Source organism: Arvicanthis niloticus, chromosome 15 (assembly GCF_011762505.2).
Source record: "Arvicanthis niloticus isolate mArvNil1 chromosome 15, mArvNil1.pat.X, whole genome shotgun sequence".
Lineage (NCBI taxonomy): Eukaryota > Metazoa > Chordata > Mammalia > Rodentia > Muridae > Arvicanthis > Arvicanthis niloticus.
In genome coordinates this window covers 58,824,028-58,846,654 of record NC_047672.1, presented here as the reverse complement: position 1 = coordinate 58,846,654, position 22,627 = coordinate 58,824,028, and the positions used below count along the sequence as shown (strand labels likewise).

The 22,627-nt window shown below is 37.8% G+C and overlaps 1 protein-coding gene across 5 annotated transcripts in view; it reads left to right on the top strand.

The window, feature by feature from the left end:
• Cdk14 (cyclin dependent kinase 14) overlaps positions 1–22,627 on the top strand; it is a 532,454-nt gene that overhangs the window by 279,201 nt on the left and 230,626 nt on the right. The gene's annotated exons all lie outside the window — the stretch shown is intronic.

Genomic DNA, 22,627 nt, shown 5'->3' with positions numbered 1-22,627 from the left:
AAGTGAAATCTTGGCACTATTTTTGGGAATTCTGGGATGGACAGTGTTCAAAATGATATGTTCCCCTAAGGATTATAGTACTGTGGGAATCTTAGAACAGTGTAACCTAACCAGAAGTGACTGTTATTTCAGATATTGCTCATAGCAATGTAAATGAGAATAGTTATTTAAATTCTAGGTCTCAGAGCAGGCCTTTTGTAAGTTGTTCTTAGAAATTTGATGCTTGGCCTTCAATAGCTTTGCTCATCCAAAGGAAGCAAAATCAGTGCTTTTCCTGTCTGTCAGGAGAGCTCTGGCTCACTGGGTTCCCAACTTTTTGAGTGACACTTGATGGCACTGTGATGTGTTGACACTACATTGCCTCAATTATTTTTGAATACATATTCAGATTAGAAATTTGTTCCATTAAGAAGAGAATGAAAATATTACCCTTGGGATGTAAAGATGCCTGAGGTTGAGACAGCCTTTTGAGGAAAATAATTATTTTTTTCCCATCCTGAATCTCAATGAATAAAAGAGGGAAGGAAGTGGCTGTTTATCTCAAGGTCATGTAATTGAATACTACTGGACACATTTACTCTGCTGGGTTTTATGTGTCCCAGTCTTCCAAAGAGAAAATAAAACAAAAGTTAGCATGATTAGGGCTATATTTTTACAAAACACTCTTCTTTTGTCAGCTATTTTGATGCCAGTGATGGAACTCTGTGTATGTTTGCCTGCATGTGTTGTTTATTGCCAGACTTGGCCTCAAGATTCAATGAGGTAGCTAGATAGAAAGTCTGTTTCAATACAAAAAATAAATAATGAGGCTGCAGGAGTGGGAGAGAAAAAAGCTTCTAGTTGCTGAAATTCACAGTATTAGCTGTGCAGCAGACATTTCATAGTTGGTCTCTGTCAGTAACTTTAAAAGAATTTACAATGATTTTTTTTAAATCATTGTTTTCTAGTGTAAGATATTTGTTGAAATATACTATTGTATTGAACATTTAACAGAATTTAGCCTGTTTCTTAAATTTTGTATTAGGTATGTCAATAAGTATGTTATGAGAATTTTTTGTCTGCATAGCTAAGGATACAGTAGAAGTGTATGAATGTGATTCACAATTGGTTTTATATATTAAAATGTTATTTCTACTATTAGAGTATGGTTAGTTCATCTTAAAAGACTCTCTCAAGTCTATTGGTTACCCAGTGCCACAAAGTCCTGAAGTTATATGTACAACTGACATTAATGGACTCAACAGGTTCTATTTAGGAACATATACGCAAACCAAACACTAGTATTTATTATCAGACTAGGAACAAAGTGAAATGAATGTTTAAAACCCAATACCATGGTGGTATTCTTAATGTAGAACATTTAGGAATACGAATATCTCAGAAATGATATGTTAGCATTTTTCTGTATCATCTGTGACTTTTTAAACATCTTGTTTCCCTTACCTTTTACAAATGACCCAAAAGATGCATGCTATTTTGTATTTGTCTAATAAGTATATGTCCTTAATGTTTATTCATGTTAAGAAGCATGACAAAATTGTGTGCATCATCTGGTATTTTCCCACTATAGGCTGAAATACCATTTCTGTTCAAGTGTTTGTCAAGGATATTTTAATTTTTCTAATTACCCACAATTATGCACATTTCTGTATTGGTACTTAGCACTCACTGAGCAGTATTTTCTGCATACATTTAGGATGAATAAATTGGAGTGGTTTATCACCACAGTCTTCCCATTGCAGAGCTTTACTAGGTTTTCATGGACTAAATTGTGTGCCGCGCTTGGACTCTTTGTAGTGAAAGCAAGATTTGGTAGGCATGTAGAGGTGTTTTAAAAGCAGTTGATTCTTCACTCCAGACTGGTGTGCCAAGGATGGCCCTCTACTTCCAGTGTTGCCGTCTATTGTCTAGCTAAGAACGAGCAGTGGGCATACATCCCATGCATAGAGTGTAATGAGCGAGAATCATTCACCAATTGACAATTTCCCCCAATTAATTGTGCATTATTTTGTCTTTTAATTTAAGACATGCAATTAACTGTGATTTATTGTGTTTGGAATCAAGTGTGTATGAGATGTAGGAAGTGCATGGAAAAGTGCAATGAAGCCAAATTGTCAAAGTGAGACAGTTCCAGGCAGCAGAGCAGTTAGACGCTGGGCGTCATCCAGAGTTTGGCATGGAAGAGCTTTGGAAACCGTTTCCTTGTCTTTCCTTTCTCTTTTATCTGAACAGTGGTATAAGGAGGCAAATGTGGTCCAGATGACTGCATCCTCTGCACTGCAAATGCTACTTCCTTATTAGGTAAAAAACATGCCAGAGACTAAAAGAATGTATCAAGTTTATTCTGCATACTGTATTCACATAGTCATTTCTTGTTTCATCACAAATAAGCTTATGGCACGCATTGCAACTTTTTGAGAGAAGTGCGAAATTTTGGAGTCAGTTAGATCTTAGGAAGCTTCGTCTAATAGGTGTCTGGTCACAGTGCTAGTCTATCAGCCACTTAGATGTCTAGTCGCAAGGCTGATCTGTCAGATAGTTGATCCATACCCTTTAATCTCAGTTGGCCAAGTGTCTTTATTTTTAGAGACAGAGACATTTACCTTTCAGCTGTCTAATTCTTTAATAAATCGTTGATCATTATATGTATGCCATACATAGATATGTGTATACATGCGCTAAATACAATAAACATAATACTGTTACAGTGTATACTGATCACACTAATAAGACACTTCTCAAAATTTAGAACTTTTTTTTTTTCATTTCACTAATTTAACAGTAATGGGTGAATTTGAATTTAATACTTGGGTGATTTTGTCCTTGGATGAGATGAAACAGACATCGCTATATTTATAGAACAGAGCCTCTGAGCAGAACACAGCTCCAAATTCCAGGTAGTTGAAAAGCTCTGACCATATGCAGTAAGGCAAGTTCCACTTAGCACTCACTGAGCGTTATTTTCTGCATACATTTAGGATGAATAAATGGAGTGGTTTATCACCACAGTCTTCCTGTTGCAAAGCTTTACTATGTTTTTATGGACTAAATTGTGTGCCACATTTGGACTCATTTCCATTTGTCTTCACATTATCTATGGAGAAAATATTGTAACCCATTATGCAGTCCATGGCCTCACTACCTTGGTGGTGCTAATACACTGTGGAACAACCAAATTTCAAACTTGTTTCCTCCTCACAGCCTTTGATTGGCTTTATTCTCTCCTGGGATGTGCTGCTTCCTGCTTCCCATGTGGCTGTCTGTTTTTCTTTATTTGTTTTTGTTCGTTTTTAATTTATTTACTTATACAGAGATAGTTTCTGTAACCCTTCCCAGAATAGGGACATTCTCAGTGCTGTCACCAGCGTGCCAGCCTCCAGCACATTTCTAATGCTTTGAAGGTATTTTAGTCATTATCTTTTGGCTTCAGCTACATTTCATACTCACTATTGTCTGCGCTATCTATGTACACAACCCTACAAGGGATGCGTGATACAAAGCATTAACAATAAGTATTGGTTGGATGGTTAAAAATATGCAAGATAAAGTGAATAATCATCTAAAGATTAAGACTCACTTGAATTTCCTAATCTTCGTTTAATTAGCTTTGGAAAACTAGCTATTTCTAGAAAAACTATCTCTTTATCAGAGTTGTCCTTGGTCTTGTTGGTCAAGAGTAGAGATGGAATTGATGGGTTGAGGTAGTGTGGCATCTCAGGCTTGTTTTGAGTCCCTCACACTTGGGCTTCATACACTGCTTGATATTTACAAGGTTCGGAACTTCCGGTTACAGAAATAAAAACATCACCGAGCAAATTTAGCTTATTAGACTGCACCTAATCGCCTACTTGAACTGTTTTCAACTGCAAAGTATATCAGACATTGAATTAAGGGGTTGTTATGAATTTAACTCATTTGGTTTTTGTATTTTTTATTTTTCAAGAAGTTATTTGTGTTTTCTGGGATGTATGCTTGTCGTGTGAAATAAAAGACCACAGAAAACTTCAGTCCAAGGTCCTTTTAGTGTTGATCGTTTGTGCTGAACACGTTTGAGCTTATTAATAATCCTATTTTCTAATGACTAGGGACTTACTGGTGAGGAAAAATCTGTTCACTAAATATGAATCAGTGCTATGCTGTTCCTCTTAGAAATCTAAATTCTGGTTCTTTTTTTTTCTTTCATTTTAAGATTATTATAATTACATCATTTCCCCTGTCCCTTCCCTCCATCAACCCATTCTTTATGTCCCCTCCACACACAAACTGTCATTGACATTCATGGCCCCATTTTCTTTAAAGCTTGTTACATACATACATGTGTGTATGTTTCTCTCTACATATACAAATACAACATGCTCGCTCGGTTCATACAATGTCACTTGTGTGTATGTGTCTTCAGTAGTTTGAAATTCATCAAACAAATGAATCAAGTCATGCTTTTGTGATGCATTGAGCACATTAAAAGAAAATTGAAGCACAGACAGCAAGCACATCAATTCATCAGGACTTAAACGTTTATTTTCTATTTAATAGTGTAAGAATTCCAAGTAGGGCCTGGAGAGGTGGCTCAGTGGTTAAGAGCACTGATTGCTTCCAGAGGCCCTGAGTTCAATTCACTCAACAAACACATGTTGGCTCACAACCATCTGTAATGGGAGCAGATCCCCTCGTCTGGTGTGTCTGAGGAGAGAAACAATGTGCTCATATACATAAAATAAGTAAATAATTTAAAAAAAGAACTCAAAGTAATCTCCATCTAAATTAGATTAAAGTGGACTACAGATTTACAGCTTGTGCAATTTTTTCATGATGACATGGGAGTCATCCATGTTTCTTCTTTTATCGTTTAAAGTCAGTCTAACTATATTGGAGGATTGTTAGGTTAAGTTTATCTTGGGGGTGGAGAGAGGTATACCAAGAAGTCTGTAATAAATATTTGAAATCATAGTCTGTTTTACTGGCCGGTCAAGGGAGAACAGAGTTAAACAGCTCTGTGGTTGTAATCAAGGAAACTCACTCTACTGTCTTTCCACCATATGTCATAAGCATAACATTCCTAGTGTTGATAGTTCTATCCAAGACTTTAGGGAATTTTTGCAAATCAATTTTAGACTAATTTAAGGGATACTCTAGAGATGTATCTTTGTAGGGGACATGTTAAGTGCATGTTTGTTTTATGCTTCTCAGAATTCACATACAAAAAAATAAAACATAAAAAAATAAAAATTAAATACATTTTCAGATGCTAAGTAGGGTTCATTTAGTGGGTTTGATAGATATGAAATGTCGAGATTAAAGTCTTTTCCCAGAGGTATAGATATTCAACTATTTTATATCATTCACAAATGAAGTTCATTAGAGCTATAACAATAAATTTAAGGTTGAACTTCACCAATTTGTTAATGCCTTACAGGGTTCTGTTTTACTAGGTCTTTCTTGTAGTACATAGTTTGCAATAATAAATGGCTTTATTACCGAATGAAGAATCACTCTACTTTTACAAGGCCCTTGGACCATTAAACATATAATTTTAATGCAAAGTTTAGGCAGTTGCTTTACTTTAGCTCTGCAAACAGACAGTCTATTTAGAATTAGATGCTCCACTGCAGAATGTGGAGAGGGCTGTGGGCACAGCCTTGTCCTTTCTATCTCTAAAACTAGTTACTCAACATCTGGCTCCAAAGTCATGCATTTAAGTGATGAGCTCACGTTGACACATTAATATCACTCATGTTAATTAGAGACATGTATCTACCCTTCCAATAGTGTCAGTGGTTTCACCGGGGAAATCTCTCCCTGAAAGGAACTAGTAGATACTGTTGGATATGGGAAGTGCACTTAGACCAGGCTGGACGTGATAGAGTGGATTGTTGAGGTGAACTGGGTCAAAGAGCAAGCTACAGTTAGAGTTCTCAATATGAGACAGGTCAGTAGATGTGAGAGCAGAAAAAGCTGGAAGATTCGACGACCATGTGACTATGGCGGTTTATGAATAGTTATCATTAAACTTTCATAATACTTAAAAGTAGTTACTAGTAACTTGTCACTCTAGTTACTAGTTACAAGAAAGCCATGAAACAAATGTGATATGTAAGTACAAAGCTTGGTGTATTGTTTTGTTTTGGTTTTTTGCGTCATCAAGTTATTGGTAGGCTCAAATCATTAGGAGTCTTGCTTTATTCTAATTTCCAAAATAGAGGCACAAATCTATGAGGAGAAATTACAGCAAATCAGTTATAAATCTCTAAGAGAAAGGGAAAATCACATGCACAGTTTCAGATTTTTTAATGTAGATTATTTTCGCAGTGGCATTTATACCCAGGGTCTAATGCAAATCAAATTTTACCACTGACTTATGCCCCTAAAGCCTCTCTCCATTTTGATAGATATTCAGAGAGAGTCTAGTTCAGACCCTTTATATAAAAAATACATATTTAGTATCTTAGTAATAGAAAATAAATTATTGGTGTGGTGTTTAATCAGGAAGTGATGCCTTAAGCTCAGGTTGAACAGTGAGGGCCCTGTTGAAAAATGTGGCGTGCTAAGAGTCACTCTGTATGACCTATATATGTCTTAAACTTAACAGAACGGGGGCGGGGGAGGCTGTTCATCAGACCTAGAGGAGCTCTTACTGGAGTCTTCCCCTGGGCTTTCAGACTCAGTAACTTATGAATTAACTCTTGGTTTACATTCCTGGGATGAATTAAAGCACTGAGAAGCCCTGTGGGCAGCAAAAAGGCTGAATTTTCTTTCACGGTGCTCCTGTCACAATTCAGCAGCCATGGGCTCTAGCTAAAGAAATGCCAGTGATTCCTCCTGGGTGTGGTTTTCTGATTAGCTCTCCCTTCTATGGTATTGGTCTTCTTTTCAAGTCCAACACTTTCAGCACCTACTTTGTGCTATTTCTGCATCCCAATAAACAATTTGTTAACACCCTGGATATCTGCTGGGTTTCTGAAGACTTAACTGGGCTCTGACATTAAGCCCACAATCACTACAGATTAAAAGCTGAGTGGTACATGACTGCTCACCCTTCAAATGCTAATCACAAACCCCTAAAGTCTAACCAGATATCTGTTTATTATTAGGGCTCACACTACTTCCTCTTTTGGTTAAATACTTCACTAAAATGACTTACATGCAGAACTAAAATCACTTAGATTGACTAGTTTACTGTAAATGGTGCAGTCTGGAAACAGCCAGCTGAAAGGATTGCAAAGGGAGACAGGAAGCAAACAAATGTGTGGAGGAAGGAAGAGTAGAGCTCCTAAACATTTACCTGTGCTCTGACATGCTCTCCACAGCGCATCAACATTTTACCAACCTCGAAGCTCTCTCTCTCTGCAGCCCATCAGTTAGCCAGGGGTTAGCATCATCAGTCATGGACTTATATGCAAGAATGACAGTCATAGAACAGATTTGGAGATTCTTACAAAGCCTTGTCTCGAGAACTGGGGACTGAAGAGCAACTATTGTTATAATTGAACATGGCCTTTTCTTCTCTTTCAGGAAATTTCCAGAGTACATTAGGGACTGTAATAGGGCCAAAGGTTTAACACTTCTACATATATCATAATGCCATGTACTGGTTATAGATAACCATGCACACCTCTAAGCATGATGTAGCACAACTAAGTGAAAGCAAGTGACAGAAGAGACAAGGTTTTACACAGACACAAACAAACTCCTATGAAAAGGCAAATGAAATAAAGTCTCTCCAAATATAGGTTCTGGAGCTGGACACAAGAGTTTGAATCCCCTTTCTGTTGCTTGTAAGTGGTATATTGTAAGTGGTATATATGGTAACTGGGTGGGTTACTGAAAATTCTGTGTCTCAATGTATTGATTTTAAATTGTGCCTGCTTCACAAAGTTGATACAAGAATTTTAAAAGTTGCTGCCCATGATTCATCTCATAACAGTTTCTTGGCTAAAATATAAATTTTGTGTTAATTAGTAACCTATTAGAGAATTAAATTGATATTTAGTTCAATGTGATTTTTTTCTGGTCATTGTTTCCATACAAATCAGGTTTTTTTTTTCACATTTTCTCCTTTTCATTTAGTATTTCTGATGCATCTCTGCCTAGGGTGGTGTACTGTTTTTTGTTTGTTTGTTTTGTGTTCCTGCTCTGTGTGACATGATGTAATAAGTATATTTTGTTCTTCATCACTGATCTTTACTGAGTCCTCAAACCTTGGTAATTCATTGGTTAGTTTATCAGGTTTGCACCTTGGAAGAAACAGCTGCACAAAGCAAAGGCACGTCCTTCTGATCCTGCTCTGTGACCATTCTCTAGCCTTGGCATCTGAATACCAGTTACCATATTTTACAGAGATGCTAGTGAGTGTTGCCCAAATGGTTGCATTTTATATTATTATCTTTCATATTGTGGAGACAGAGAGAGAGAGAGAGAGAGAGAGAGAGAGAGAGAGAGAGAGAGAGAGAGAGAGATATAGACTAGGGACTATTTTTAAATATAATTACTTGGCAAGGGAAGTTTTTGGTTTTGTTTAAAAAAAAAACACTTGCATGATAATTTTGTTTGTACTTCACATTTAAAAATACCTTCCCACGATAGTTTTTCAGTCTGGTTTCTCTAACATGAAACATACAAACAATAATGAAAGGGAGTGATTTTGTGGAGATATCTTGATGACAGATTCATATCTCTGTTTTGTGCTCTCAGAATAGAATTGTGCTCCATGCTAATTTCCTTAGGAGATGGAATGTCTTTGCTAAGCAAGGAGCTCCTTGGCTCTTACATTTTTATCTCTCAGACAATATGCTATCCCATTGGTTGCTTTCCCGAGGAGCAACTTATGAATTGAGGAAATTCTATAGACCACTAGAAAAATTTGTTCTGAAAGAATACCAGTATACAATTAGATCTTCAAAATGTATAGAATTTTACCTTCCTATCTGCTGGTTTTCACAAATAAGGATTCAACCATCAATAGATGAAAATGTTAGAAATTTTTATAATAAATCAGAAGGAAATTTAATTTGAGGCAATCCTTTAATACACATGAGATTTTACCATGTATCAAGGAGGAAATTACATTTCATACCACTGAGATAAATGCAGTTTATTTTTAAATGAACTATTGTATCTTAGCTGAATATTCAATATTGCAAGGTGCAGAATATTCTCCCTTTTTTTCCGAGTTGATCCAAGTGTGGGTTCTCTAGTCATCAATGCTGGGAACACAGTGTCACATACATATAAGTCTAAAATGACAGAACCATGTGTCCCGATATTTCAGGAGTGGATGGAAATGCTGTGATAATCTGAAGCCAGAACTCATCACTGTTTTTCTTTAGTGAACCTCAAGTCAAAACTCAAACAGCTATTTTCCACTTAAGCGTTTGAACACAATACAATCCAGAGAAATGTTGGCTTGATATTAACATTCTGATCAATGATTGTAGGAGAATATTAAGACTTTGGCTTTTTGTAATTAAACCATTATACTTTTGGAAGAACAGAAACAGAATTATTTTTCAGTGAAAATAGATTTTCTTCATACACTATATTATGATTATAGTCCCCTCTCCATCTTTTCTCAGATCTTCCCACTTTCTCTCTCACCCAAAATGGCACCCTGTGTATCTCAGTGTCTCTCCCACCCACCCCTCTCTCTCACATACATACGCATATTAGAAAACAGAGGTGTAAAACAATAGTATAAAATAAAAACAAACAAACCACAATAGGACAACACAACAGAAAAAGAAGCAAGAAAAGTCACAAGAAATACATGTTGATGCAAAGACACATATATTCACATACGTAGAAATCTCATAAAAACACAAAACTGGAAACTATAATATATAGTCAAGTTCTCAGACAATGCATTATGAGACCCCCTCAAAAATTATCTCTCCAAAAATACTATTGAATTTGTTTGTGTTGGCTGTCTATGATTGGCCATGGAGCCTGCCCTTAAGTGCGGTTTGTATGCCTAGTGCAACGCCAGTGGGAATAAAACTAATTTTTCCTTTGTGAGGGATTATCTATTGGAGTTAGATCCAGGTTAGGGATGAGGACTTGTGTCTACCTCCCCCTCTTTACCACCGGATTCCTTTTGGCTTAGAGCCGTGCAAGCCCTGTGTACACTGCCACAGTCTCTGTGAGTTCAGGTGTGCATCAGTCTTGATGTTTCTAGAAGACCCTGGTTTCCCTGTTGTCTTCCTTTTCACTGGCTGTTAGAATATCTTTGTTCCCTCTTCTGCAATTCCCTGAACCCTGGACGGAGCCATTTGTTGAAGATATCCCTTTTAGGACTGGGTGTTCCAAGGTTTCTCAATCTGCTCGTTGTTCTTGTGGGTCTCTGTGTTTGTTCCTATCTGCTACAGGAAGAAGCTTCTCTAGCGGGTGAGAAAGACACTAGTTTATGAGTGTAGCAGAGTGTCATCAGGAGTCATTCTATTTCTATGTTCCTTTAGCAGAACACTGGTGATTGGTTTTATCCTGACCTATGTAGTCTGAGGTTCCTGGCCACCCGGGCAGTATTGGGAATGGGTTCCATTCATGGTGTGGGCCTCAAACTCAATCAGATATTGGTTGTTTAGTACGACAAGCTTTGTACCTTCCTTGTACTGGAGCATCTTGCCATTGTAGACTGAATGGTTTATAGCTGGGTAGGTGATTACCTTTCTCCTTCATTAGTGTACAGAGTACCTTCTACCGTGAACACTACCAGTCAATAGATGTGAAGGCTCTAGGTAGGAACCAGTTTGACTTCTCCATCTTCAATGAGTTACACAGGTGTTGTTTTCTACAGTAAGGCTTCACCATCAGTTTGTGGAGAGCAACCAATAGCCTTGGCAATAGCTTTGGTTGTTTGGAGATTATCATGGGGACACTTTGGTCAACTACTCAATTAGCTGTAACCCATTTCTGATATGGGAGGTTGTGCTTGGTGGTGGCAGATATATAACTGGGCTACTGTCTCCTCCCCCTCCCCCATTACTTGGTAGTTTTATTCAGATTTCTTTCATATATGTTTACTTTATAAAATGCTTCTACTGAATTAGGTTTCAAAAACCAAACTTAGTAATCTCAGAACTTTGATGCCTGATATCTGAGAATTGCTAAGAATTCTAGATCAGGGTTTACTACAGAGTGAGACCCTGCCTGTCTCAATAAATAAATGGATGTATAAATAAATAAATAGTATTTAATACCTATAGTTTTCTTTTGTCACCGTTCTATAAAAGTTTGTAGTCACAATACTACAAACATTTCCAGCATGTATATTGTATTAGGTCTTATAAGTAATCTAGAGATTATTTCAATTATGGAGAAGAAATGTATGTAGATTATACACAAAGAATTGGACATTTTATGTGAGACACAGAGCATGCTCAGATTTTGATCTGCAGGGATTCTAGAAAACTACTTCAGGAATATGAGGGGATGATAAAGATTTTTGTTTTGGTTCTTGGTTTTAAATAGGGAAGCCATGTAGAAGCACACCTCTCATTTGACTCCTCAGACTCAGTGTTCATGATGTGTTAGCATAAATATTGCTGTAACCCACATCTCTCATACAGCAGATGTGTGTAATGGCATGTGGATTTCTAATCGTCTTTAGTGGTTTGCAGTAAAACAAATAAGTTTACCCCAAAACAATGTGAAGATCATTCTACCTTGTTTTTTTTTTTTCTTTTAGAATTTTTAAGGGCAGTTCTGTTTCTTAATTAAATATAATTAATTTTGAAAGTTTATTGGATCAGTCTTTTTAAACCTCTAGAATAAAGATGTGTAATTAGAAACATTCATAATTAAGAAAGGCATGTGCCATCATTAAGAAAAAGTAGATGAAATGTCAAAGTTAATGATTTGAAATAGTGGTTTATTATGGATCCTTTGAAATTTTATAAACCAAGTCATCTGTGTCTTGTATACTTCTCTGTTATAAAAATATAAATGTCCTGCAGATTTTCATCCTTGTCTTGCATAGCAAGCTGTGTCACTTCAACTGTGTGCCTTGTTTATTTGACCTGTATGAATGGCATGCTTGTGGTCTGTGGACATTGACTGTGGACATCTGTGCCATGCAATTGGAAGAAAGAATGAGTGCCTTGCCTGGCATGTGCTGAACAAGTCGGGCTGGACTGGCAGTGTGGTGTCTTGTGAATATTGACTTCAGAATTCGAAGCATTGTCATTGTTGAATCATAAAGACATTTATTTGATCTACAGCTCTTGACACTGGCTTGCTTTTAGGACAGAACAGTGACACTCAGTCAGTTCAGTTCTTTCTAACAGCAGTGATGGCACTCATTACATTTTATAAAGTTCTTTCATAGCTCATTATTTTATTCTCTGTGAAGAAAACAGTATTCTCCTAATTATTCTGTTTCTAATGTGACAACATTGATATATGCATGTCAATATTAACTCAATTGGGCATCAGAATGAACAATATTTTAAATAAGCTTTTCTGCTAAGTCTGTAGGCTAGAAGATAATTCATCTGGAAATAATCTTCCTAGATCATTTTATTGCTTTTATATATTTCAAGTAATATGAGAAACTTTCAAATAGTGCCAAGTTGCCTTATGATCAGAGTTCTTATGAGTATAAAATTACAGCTAAATGAATTTTGTAGTCACTTAATCTATATACCCTATGAATAGTTGTCAGTGTGGGTCTTTGATTGCCCTCCATAGGAACATTAAGTTGCCAATTAGAGTTAGTGATTTTAAAATTCAGTTATAGAATCAATTTATTTAGAACTGTACCTAAATACAGAAATATCGATGCAAACTTGAAATTCTGGACTCATCAATGGAAGGGCATAACAAATGTATCACTGTTTACCCATTAGCTCTAAAGGTTTGTAAAGAAATCATAGCCTATATAATCTATAAAGGGTTTTTAATGAATTGATCACAACCACGTTGAAGGCACTAAGGAATTTACATTTACCCTGATTTGTGGGGCTTTTTTTGTCAAAGACAGAATTTTTTTTTACTTTAAATATGTTCAGTTTATTGTATATAAATATATTTCAATTTTCTTTTTTTCACTTTATTTAATCTTTTTTACAGACATGTTTTAGAAATCACAGTTTTTCTTCTTTTAAATGACACTGCAGTGTCAAACCGGGTGTTCATTATACTTTATTTTCACTTTTCTCTCCTTCTCTGAAAGTTACTCTGTCTCAGCCCCATCCCAGAGGAATTCAGTGCTGCTGAGAAATTAATTCTACCGTTTGAATGTGTCAGGAGGAGCAAGAATGAGGGGGTGTTATTGTTTCGTGTTCTTTGTAGATATAAACTGTTTTGTTGAAAAACACAAATACATAATTTATTATACGAACAGAAATATTGGAGCTGGAGAAATGGCTTGGTCACTAAGAACACTGGCTCTTCTTCCAGAGGACCTGGGTTCAATTTCCAGCACCCATATGGTAGCTCACAACTGTCTGCAACACAGACATACATGTCAAAATACCAGTGTAAATAAAAAAAATAGAAATTAATTAATTATTTAAAAAAACATGCTTGGTACAAAGAGATAAAAGACCAGAAATGACTGCAGAAATACTTTAAATAAACCTTTTTTCATACTTTATGAGTTGATGGAGTGAGACAGTCTCTCCAGTATTTGGATGGCTATTATCTCCTTTGATAACTTTCGATTTCTGAGTCTCTTAAACTTACGGTCGAAATCTAAACTGTTATCTCTCAAACTGGCACACACAGTACAAAAAAAATAATTGTAGGGAAGGGTATGTAGCCTAGTTTATATAGCGCTTGACAAATGTGTGAGAGGCAGTGGTTTTATTCCCCAGTTCTGTATAAAGCAGGCGTGGTGGCTGATACCTGGATTCCCAGGGGGAAGCAAGAGATTTGGAAGTTCAAGGTCACCCTGGTCTACATAGTCAGTTAGAAGCCAACTTAAGATACACAAAACTGTCACAGAGCACACACACACATACACACACAACTAAACATGCAAAGTTGTGTCTAAAATAAGGTTATTCCACTGCCTACCAGATGTATATACATTATACATTTTCTGGTCATTTCCTCAAGCATGCTTTTGCCAACTCCAAAGTACTTCTGCATTGCTGGGGGCAGGGGGAATCTAAGAAATCCAACAAATATAGACTTACTGTGACTGCCAGCTTCATTTGGAATGAAGATTTTTGTATTTTCAGTGACATTTTTCTTGTCCATTTTTGTTGCTATAAGAACACTCAAATTGCACAATTCATGAAGAACAGACATTGACTTCTTCATAGTTGTGGAGGATTGGAAGTCTAAGATCAAGATTCCCAGCATCTACTGAGGGTCTGTGGTATAGAGTAGAAAGGAGGTTGGTGTGTGTGTGTGTGTGTGTGTGTGTGTGTGTGTGTGTGTGTGTGTGTGTTTCATACCAAGCAGGAAGCTAAGCTTGTTTCATGGACCCGCCCTTTTAACAGTATCAGTTTACCCTTGTATCTTTCTCATAACCTAATAACCTCATAGTGTTCCAGTAGTACTTGAATGAACAAACCATGGTGGCCATCTTAGTAAATCACTGCCACTTATTAAAAAGAGAAGGAGTAGAGAAAAAAATGATCCTCTCAGACAGTGCTTTGTAAATAAAGAAGACACTTTCCCCTCTTTACTGCTAGTAGTTCAAATGCCTCAGGTATGATAGACAAGCTTTTTTTTTTTTTTTTTTTTTTTTTGAGCCATTTCCCTAAGCCCCTGTAGAGGAACTTTGAAAAGCATCATTTCAAACACTAAAAGGCAATGTATCGCCCTTCCTCCTTTTCTCTGTATCTACTCACTAATAAATATTGAGAGTAAAATAACACTGTATACGGATATCAAAAAGTCCTTGCTGATGGTCCTGTGAGCATGGGAATATCTCTTGCTTTCAGTACCTTCAGTTCTTTGATACTTTCATCCAAATCCTCACTTCACTAAAGGGTATTTTGTGGATTCAAATTTGCTATGAAGAAGAAAGTGTCTCTAGCTGCAGATATTTTAAACTACACTGTAAAGTGTCAAATCAAGCTTCAGTGGAGAAAGATAAGTTCTTTAAAGGACAAATTGTTCGGCCTGACAAGAAGTGAACACTGAAAACATATTTAACAGATTCTGGAGAAGTAGGTTGTGCCTCAGATGCCAGGTTTCCGTGTGCAGTAGATAGGACAGCTCTCTATGACAATATAGGATGAGTTTATGTTCTACTGCTGGTGGCTCTCTTAGAACCAAAACAGTGTTCTGGGACCACTAGCATGTGTGATGTTTGCTGACAACTGAGGAAACAGGAATTGTCAGGTTACTGATTCTGAGTCAGAACATCTCGGTCTGCCCAACTGTATTCATGTATCCATTGACTTTGCCTGTTTAGAATGCTTTATCTGGATGTAGAAATGAATCTTTCATGTCCTTTGTGGTATGAATGGAAATAAATATGTATAGTGCAGCTGTTTGGATGGCTTTTACACTTTCATCATCTTAGGGAATTGCATTGTAATTTCATACCACAAGTAAATTTCTCTTTGAGGCAGATTTTTTATCTGCATGATTCAGAAAGTTCCTGCAAGCTTATCTGTGGTTTTAAGAGCAAAACTGGCTGTTATGCAGACAAGTGTGAACTTTAGAGAGTGACTTGGTCGCACTGGTAAGAATATTTAAAGGATCTTTTATCTCAGCCTCTTCCACCCAGTCATTAACTCACTTCTGCAGGCACTAGCTCTGCTGTCATGCCAAGATAGCCTGTCACTTAAGACGAACAATGACTATTCTAGGACTCTAGCACAGAGAACAAAGGATGAAATCTTGGGGGTGATAGTCTACTGAGGCTCCCCAGAACTGGGTGAGTACTCATTGATCTCTTCTCTTTGTCTACCTAAAAACAGTTACTTTTTAAATAAGTAACATGCATACACAGTTATAAAGGAGGAGTAGAGTGAAAATTAGATTTCTCTCTCCCTCCCATGCTGTGTTCATTATCCATGGGCAGTTGCCTTGTGTGGTCACTCTTGGGTTGATGTCCCCAGATATATGTTTACCTATAAGCACATAGTATCCCCTCATTTCTTACTTCGAAATTTGCCTTAACAGTGTATTATTATTGGCTTCACATTAGTATTTATAAATGCACTGGTCTCACTCCAATTTTGAGCCCATATAATTTGTTTAGCAAGTTTACCCCTACAGTTTAAGGTCACTGCAGTCTTTTCTTACAGTTCACAATCAGTGCTCAGTTAAGTCTTTGTGTTTACAGATATGTAAATGAGCACCTGAAGTTGCCGTTGATAAGTATCTGAAACTTTGGAACCATAACCAGTGACTTTTAAGCATAGTTCAACCTGTCAATCATTGTGTTGCTTCTGTGTATGTCCAGGGTGTACGTGGGGAGGATTCCGAAGCTCAGAGCTTCTTGCTGAGGAGGTTAGCTCTACTCTGCAGTGACTCATCCATCAAGGCAGAGTGCTAGATGACAAATCAGATCTGCAAATGAGTTTTGTACAGAGAGTTATGACATAAAAACTAAGACTAGGGGGAATTTGAGGATGGGTTGGAATTGGAATGAACCATGGAAACTGGTAGATGGAGGGTAAGCAGGGAGGGTGCTCAGAAGCATAGCTACCCCAGAGTGCAAACCTGACACACACCACTCCATCAAATGGGCCTTCTGACCTGGTCCAGGCCAGCTTCTGTCTGAGAACATAAGTTCCTGAAACTATGTCTTTGAAAAAATGATGTTTGTGTTTCCTGAGAACCTGAGGCCCCTGATGGGTCCACAGTAAATCTCAGGGATCTCTCCTTTTCCCAGTCGTGTGGTTGAGATTGCTCCGTCATACCGAGGATTTAAACCAGCACACAGCAAGCAGCCCAGCATTAGCACCTTGTGAAATTTATACCTAATTGTAACCAAACTTGAGATTTACTGAGCCTGTCCTTTGCAGAGTAGTGACTAGTTGTCACTATGTACCCAGTCTTTAGTTCTCAGGTTTCTGAAACCCTCTGATGGGGAGCTTGGGAGAACAGCATTGCTTTCTTTCTGAGGCAAACATCTTCCCCCAGGAAACTACAATGCTTCAGAAACAGCTCTGCCAGAAATGCCCCCAGTTTGCCCTAAATGCTTGCCTCCCTTTCAACCAACAGAATACAGGTTAATTTCACAGCTGGCTCCAGTACAGTGAGGAGGGCTTTGCTTTACACTTACATAACAGGAATTACATTGGTTTTCTGAAACAAATAAACAGTTTCAAAGGTAAATTCAGGTCTCTTTCTTCAGTAACAGTGAACAGCTGGAAGCTTTGAAATGAATGTTTTTATACTTCTTCCCATCCTTGTTGTTTAAAAACAATGACAAAACAAAACACTTAGGTAACTATTTGTGAAGCACCTACGCTGGACCTAGAAGAATCAGGAATGCCTGCTACTGCTGCCATTGAGATCTTACCTCACTGAACACATTTGAGTATTGCTGTTTGTAGCCTGTGAGCTGCACAGGGGAAAATTGATGCCCTTTCTGAACATGCTTTTGACAGACTGGGCCTTATGTAAGCTCTGTAGTTTTATAGTCCTGCTGATAGATTGGAACGCAGGGGGGCTGGACACTAGAGGCAAAGAGTGAGGTAATTGCAAGCAATGACCATTACTCCTAAGGGGCTTATAATACAGCTAGAGAGATAAACAGAGTTTGAATATAAGAACTAAAACAGTGTTCGTTGTCTACTGCTAAGAAAATGGGAGAGAATAAAAGCTTTAAGGAAAGATTAATTTCTGAGGTGCTATTTACCTAAGTGTGCCTTTTCTCTAGTATGTGGGGCTTCCTAACTTTTCTGTAAAGATGGCTACTGTGTGGCTGCCTGATGCTAAGTGGTAGACCTCCATGCCAGTAATCCAAACATGTTTTTTGTCCTCTCTTCTCTATTCTCCTCCCTCGAGCTATTGATGAATGCACCTGACTTGGGACATGTTTCTTTCCGAATCTAGTAAAATTGTTCTCAAGCTTTCATTTAATCCATTCTCAATCCTTTATTAACTAGACTAAAAATCCCAAGAGGAGACTCTGATTTCTCTGGTATCATGTGGTGACCATGAAAGGACTCCCAGAATTCTAATACCATAAGAAATCTGAGACATCCTGATTATCAAGCACATGCTATAAGCTACTAAGAAACCGTGTTCAATGGGAACTCCTTGCTTCCTGTGCAATCCCAGCTCTGCCACAAGGAGCTGAGCTGTCTTCATAGCCTGTGTGCTATAGTCTGACTGTCTGTGGCATCAGTAACTTTTCTAATAAATATATTTCTGAAAGAGAAAACATGCCACAGTGTTCCCCCTTGGATCTCAAAGTGAAATCTTCCATAGTTATTTATTTTCCCACAAAGAGATCATAAATATTCATGTGATTGGATTTTAATCACAATAAGGACTTTTGAAATAATGGAACAATTTTTATTTGATTTCTCCAGTGTAAAACAGATGCAAATTTGGATGCTCTGGATGAGATGTGTTGGTTCTGCCTCCCTGTTTGGCAGGAATGTATGCTTCAGCTTCAAAGGACACAATGTTTGAGATACTCAGGCTGGGTAGCTACCCATGTGTAAAGCCAACAAAAGACTGACTCATTGTTGACCAAGTACTATGACTTAACTATGTCAGAAGCTGGGGCTGCAAAGCAAATGGGCAATGGTCCCATTTTCAGGGAAACTGGCCTTAAGAGGCTGTCTGATAAGCGACAGAGTTGGGATATGTTGCGCAATTGCAAGGCCCAAGCCATTCAAAGAAGCATCCTTTGGTGGAGGAGGCAGAAGGGAGAGGGGAGCCAGCAGAGCTTCTAGAGGACATTTTTGAGTAGTTTTCAAGGACAAGTTGAGTAGGAGTTTGTTAGTTAATAGGGCACTGTAGGACAGAAGACCATGTTGTGCAATTAAAGTTAAGTGGAGAAAAATAGGCAGCTTGATTATTTGCTCAAAATTGGCTTAAACACAAACGGGGGGAGAAGAAATGGGGCAAAGTAATATCAGGGCTTCTATTCCATAGAATTTACACTTTTACAATATAGTCAAAAGATTCAATAAGAGCAGTGACTGGGTGGGGTGACAGGGTATGTTATTAATGGTATTTGCAAGTAAGCATTGAGTATTACTTAGGACAGTAGTAATGCATCATGTCATTTAATCATCATAGGTGCAATATGGGTCACATGTGGCAATCGTCTCAGGATACTAAAGGGAAATAAAGGGCAACTCAAATGGAGTGATTGTAGAGTTTAATGAAGTGATTTTTAGGAAACTGGGTGATTAAGCTTATGACACATTTCCAGGCTAGAAGCATCCTTATCCACTCTCTGCCATGGGGTTACAGCACATGGCTGCATCCTGGGGAGACAAACACAGGAACTTCAGCTTTCCTCCCATTTTAGTCCCTTTATCTCCCTTGGCCACACCCATCTTGAGACCAGGGAACCCTAGTGAGATTCTCAGTTGAGCCCCTGAGCATAGAGTAGGGTAAGGAAGCATGCAAAAGGGAACATACAGTGAGAGAGCAGGGAGCGGTTAGGGAGCGGTTAGGGTATCCAGGAGAGCCGCCATATGCATTTCATAGGTGACTTCATTCATGGAAGTGGTCTCACATGACTCAGAGAAACTGCCGCACACACCATAAAACTGCTTCATTATCAACGGAAGGAAAAGCAGAATGCACCTTGCCACCGAAGGACCGACCAGGAGTTCTTAAGGCTCAGAAATAAGAAGGGCTGGAGTGGCAAGTGAACAGAAAGAAGGGGATGGACTGGGCAGAGTGTTCCTTTCCCTTTAAAAACAACTGGTAGTGTTGAAGAAGACACATACATCCCTTGAGAATTTGACCTCTCCTCAAGAAGAATGACTTGAGAAAAGAAAATCTAAAAGTATAATTGAAAACAATTCACAAAACTTGGGGCGCACCAATAAAATTAAAAGTAATATGCTCATTCAACTTGGTTTAAACGTTCCCCCCTTTAAATTGCATCAATAATTGCTGTATTAATTTGCAAGTTGTTTAGATGGCCATTTAGTATTATAAAAGCATCTTAGTTCATTTGGAGATTACTGGCTATTTATATCTCATAACATTTACAGAATTTAGTCCAACTATTTCAAAGAACATTCGCTTTCCCTGATATTCATTATATGTTCTTTTGATTGGCCTTCACCCCCAGGCTAGAAGTGTCTGCAAATAATCCTGTAAAATAAACAAAGTCTGCTATCCTCCTGGAAAGGCTCAGGGGCTCAGGTCATTGCTTAGTATGTGTGAGGCCCTGCAGCCAACTAACTAAGGAATTTATAGAAGCACACGTGTGTGGGTGAGCACATGTGTATGTGTGTATGTGTGTACACACACACGTGCATGTGAGTGAACACAAGGGAACACACAGGTTGTGTGTGAGTGTGCATGTGAGTGTGTGTGTGAATATGTGTTCTGCTTCTAGCTAGTTACTACTCTCCAAAGCTTTCACAGCCATGAAACAAACCAGCAAACAAAGCAGCTAAAACCCCTGCACATCCAGAAGTCTAACTTGAAGGTTCACAAGCATTTGCCAAGAGAAATTCCTTCTTGAAATTCTTTTCTTGAAGGTGTTTTGTGATGGCTCTGCAGCCCTCTGGGCAATTCGGTCATTTGCTGTAGTCTGCTCAGATTTTGGGGTCTCACTGTGCTTTCCTTTGCCTCTTTCTTCCAAGTTATTTCTTCTGTCTTTCACCAGAAAAACTTGTCCAGACCAGCACACATCAGAGACCTGGTACATATTCCCAAGCTCTCAGTCTTCATGGGAAGATGATCACACGGGGGCCTTCAAAGCCTAGTATGCCCACTTAATATGTTGTGACCTGAAGGTCGTTATATTCTATTGATGTTAGGTTTTGTTTTGTTTGTTTGTTGTCATTGGGACACTAGTAATCTCTCTAAATTTTAATTATTTCTTTTTTGGTATCTTATTAAATTATTTCTCTTTCCCCCTTTCCCACCAAATCCATCTGTATGCCCTTCCCCATACTCTTTCAAGTTCATGGCATTCATTTATATGTTTATTCATATGTATTACTAAATCCATAGATACAGCCTTCTATACTGTTACTTGTATGTATGTTTTCAGTCTATTAAGTATTGGATGACCAGTTGGTGTGCTGCAGAAAACTATTTCTTCTGCTGTCAACGTTCCTTAGCTACTTGTAGTTCTTTGTATAGGACTGAGGGTTTGTGGTCTTTCTCCTGCTAATTTTAACATGTCTTTGTTGATGTCCTTGTTCAACTCATGTATATCCAGTCAATCATGTTGATGACTTTATGAGTATAGCTGCTGATAATCCTAAGAGATACCATCTCATAGAAAACACCCTGACTCTTATACTCTTTCTGTCCCCTCTTCGTCAATGATCCTTGAGTTTTAAGTGCAGGTGTATTTTCTACATGTCTCTTTTGAGCCTGAACTCCATATTTCTGCACTTTTAATGTTTATGGTTTTCTGTAAGGGACTCTGTCTGTCGCAGAGGACATCTTCTTTTGATTGGCATCCAGGTGATGAGGGCTGAGGACTACACTTATCTATGTGTATAAGGACAATATTTAGAATAGAGTTATGGAGTGTGCTTCACAGAGTAAAGTGGCAGTTCTAAGTTCTATGAGATCCATGACTTCTCAGGTCCTTGATAGTTGACTACCCAGTACCAGGCATGATTTCCCTTTTGTTGAGTGGGCCTTAAGTCTAATTAGAGAGCTATTAGTTTCAGGGTATGCATACCACTACAGTACCCTTAGTGTTATTGCACTGTACTGGTCATCTTATTACAAACTTTAAGTGATATAATTCATTCAATCCCTTAAGAATACCTAAGAGAGTATATGATTGTTTTTTATTAATTATTTTCAATTCTTTCTGTATAGTATATGCACTAACGTATTCAGTGATTTTTATAATTTTCAGTTATCTATGATAAGATCCAATAAGGACTTTGCTAGGATTTGAATGTATTCCTCAAAAGTTAAGAACATTTGGCTGTTAATCTTCAAGTTTCTCTTGTTAATGCTTAGATTTGGTACTGATTAGAGGTAATTAGTGTAGACGATATCTAAAGAGGTTGGGCTCCTTTAATAGCTAATATCCACAGATAAGCAAACGCATACCATATTTGTTTTTCTGGCTCTGGGTTACCTCAGGATGATTGTTTTTTCTAGTTCCATCTATTTGGGTGCAAACTTCATGATGTCATTTTTGACAGCTCAGTAATATTCTATTGTGTAAATGTACCATATTTTCTTTATCTGTTCTTCTGTTGAGTGACATCTAGGCTGTTTCCATTTTCTGCCTGGTATGAATACTGCAATGAACATTGCTGAGCAGATGTCCATATGATAGGATGAAGCATCTTTTGAATATATACTCAAGTAGTATATAACTGGATCTTGAGATAGATTCCCATCTTTCTGAGAAACTGCTGTACCAGTTTGCATTCCCACCAGTAATGGATGAGTGTTCCCCTTACTCCACATCCTCACCAGCATAAGCTGTGATTTGCTTATTCATCTTAGCCATTCTCAAGGATGTAGGATAAAGTATCAAAGTAGTTTTCATTTGCATTTCCCTGATGACTAAGTATGTTGAACATTTGGGGATTTA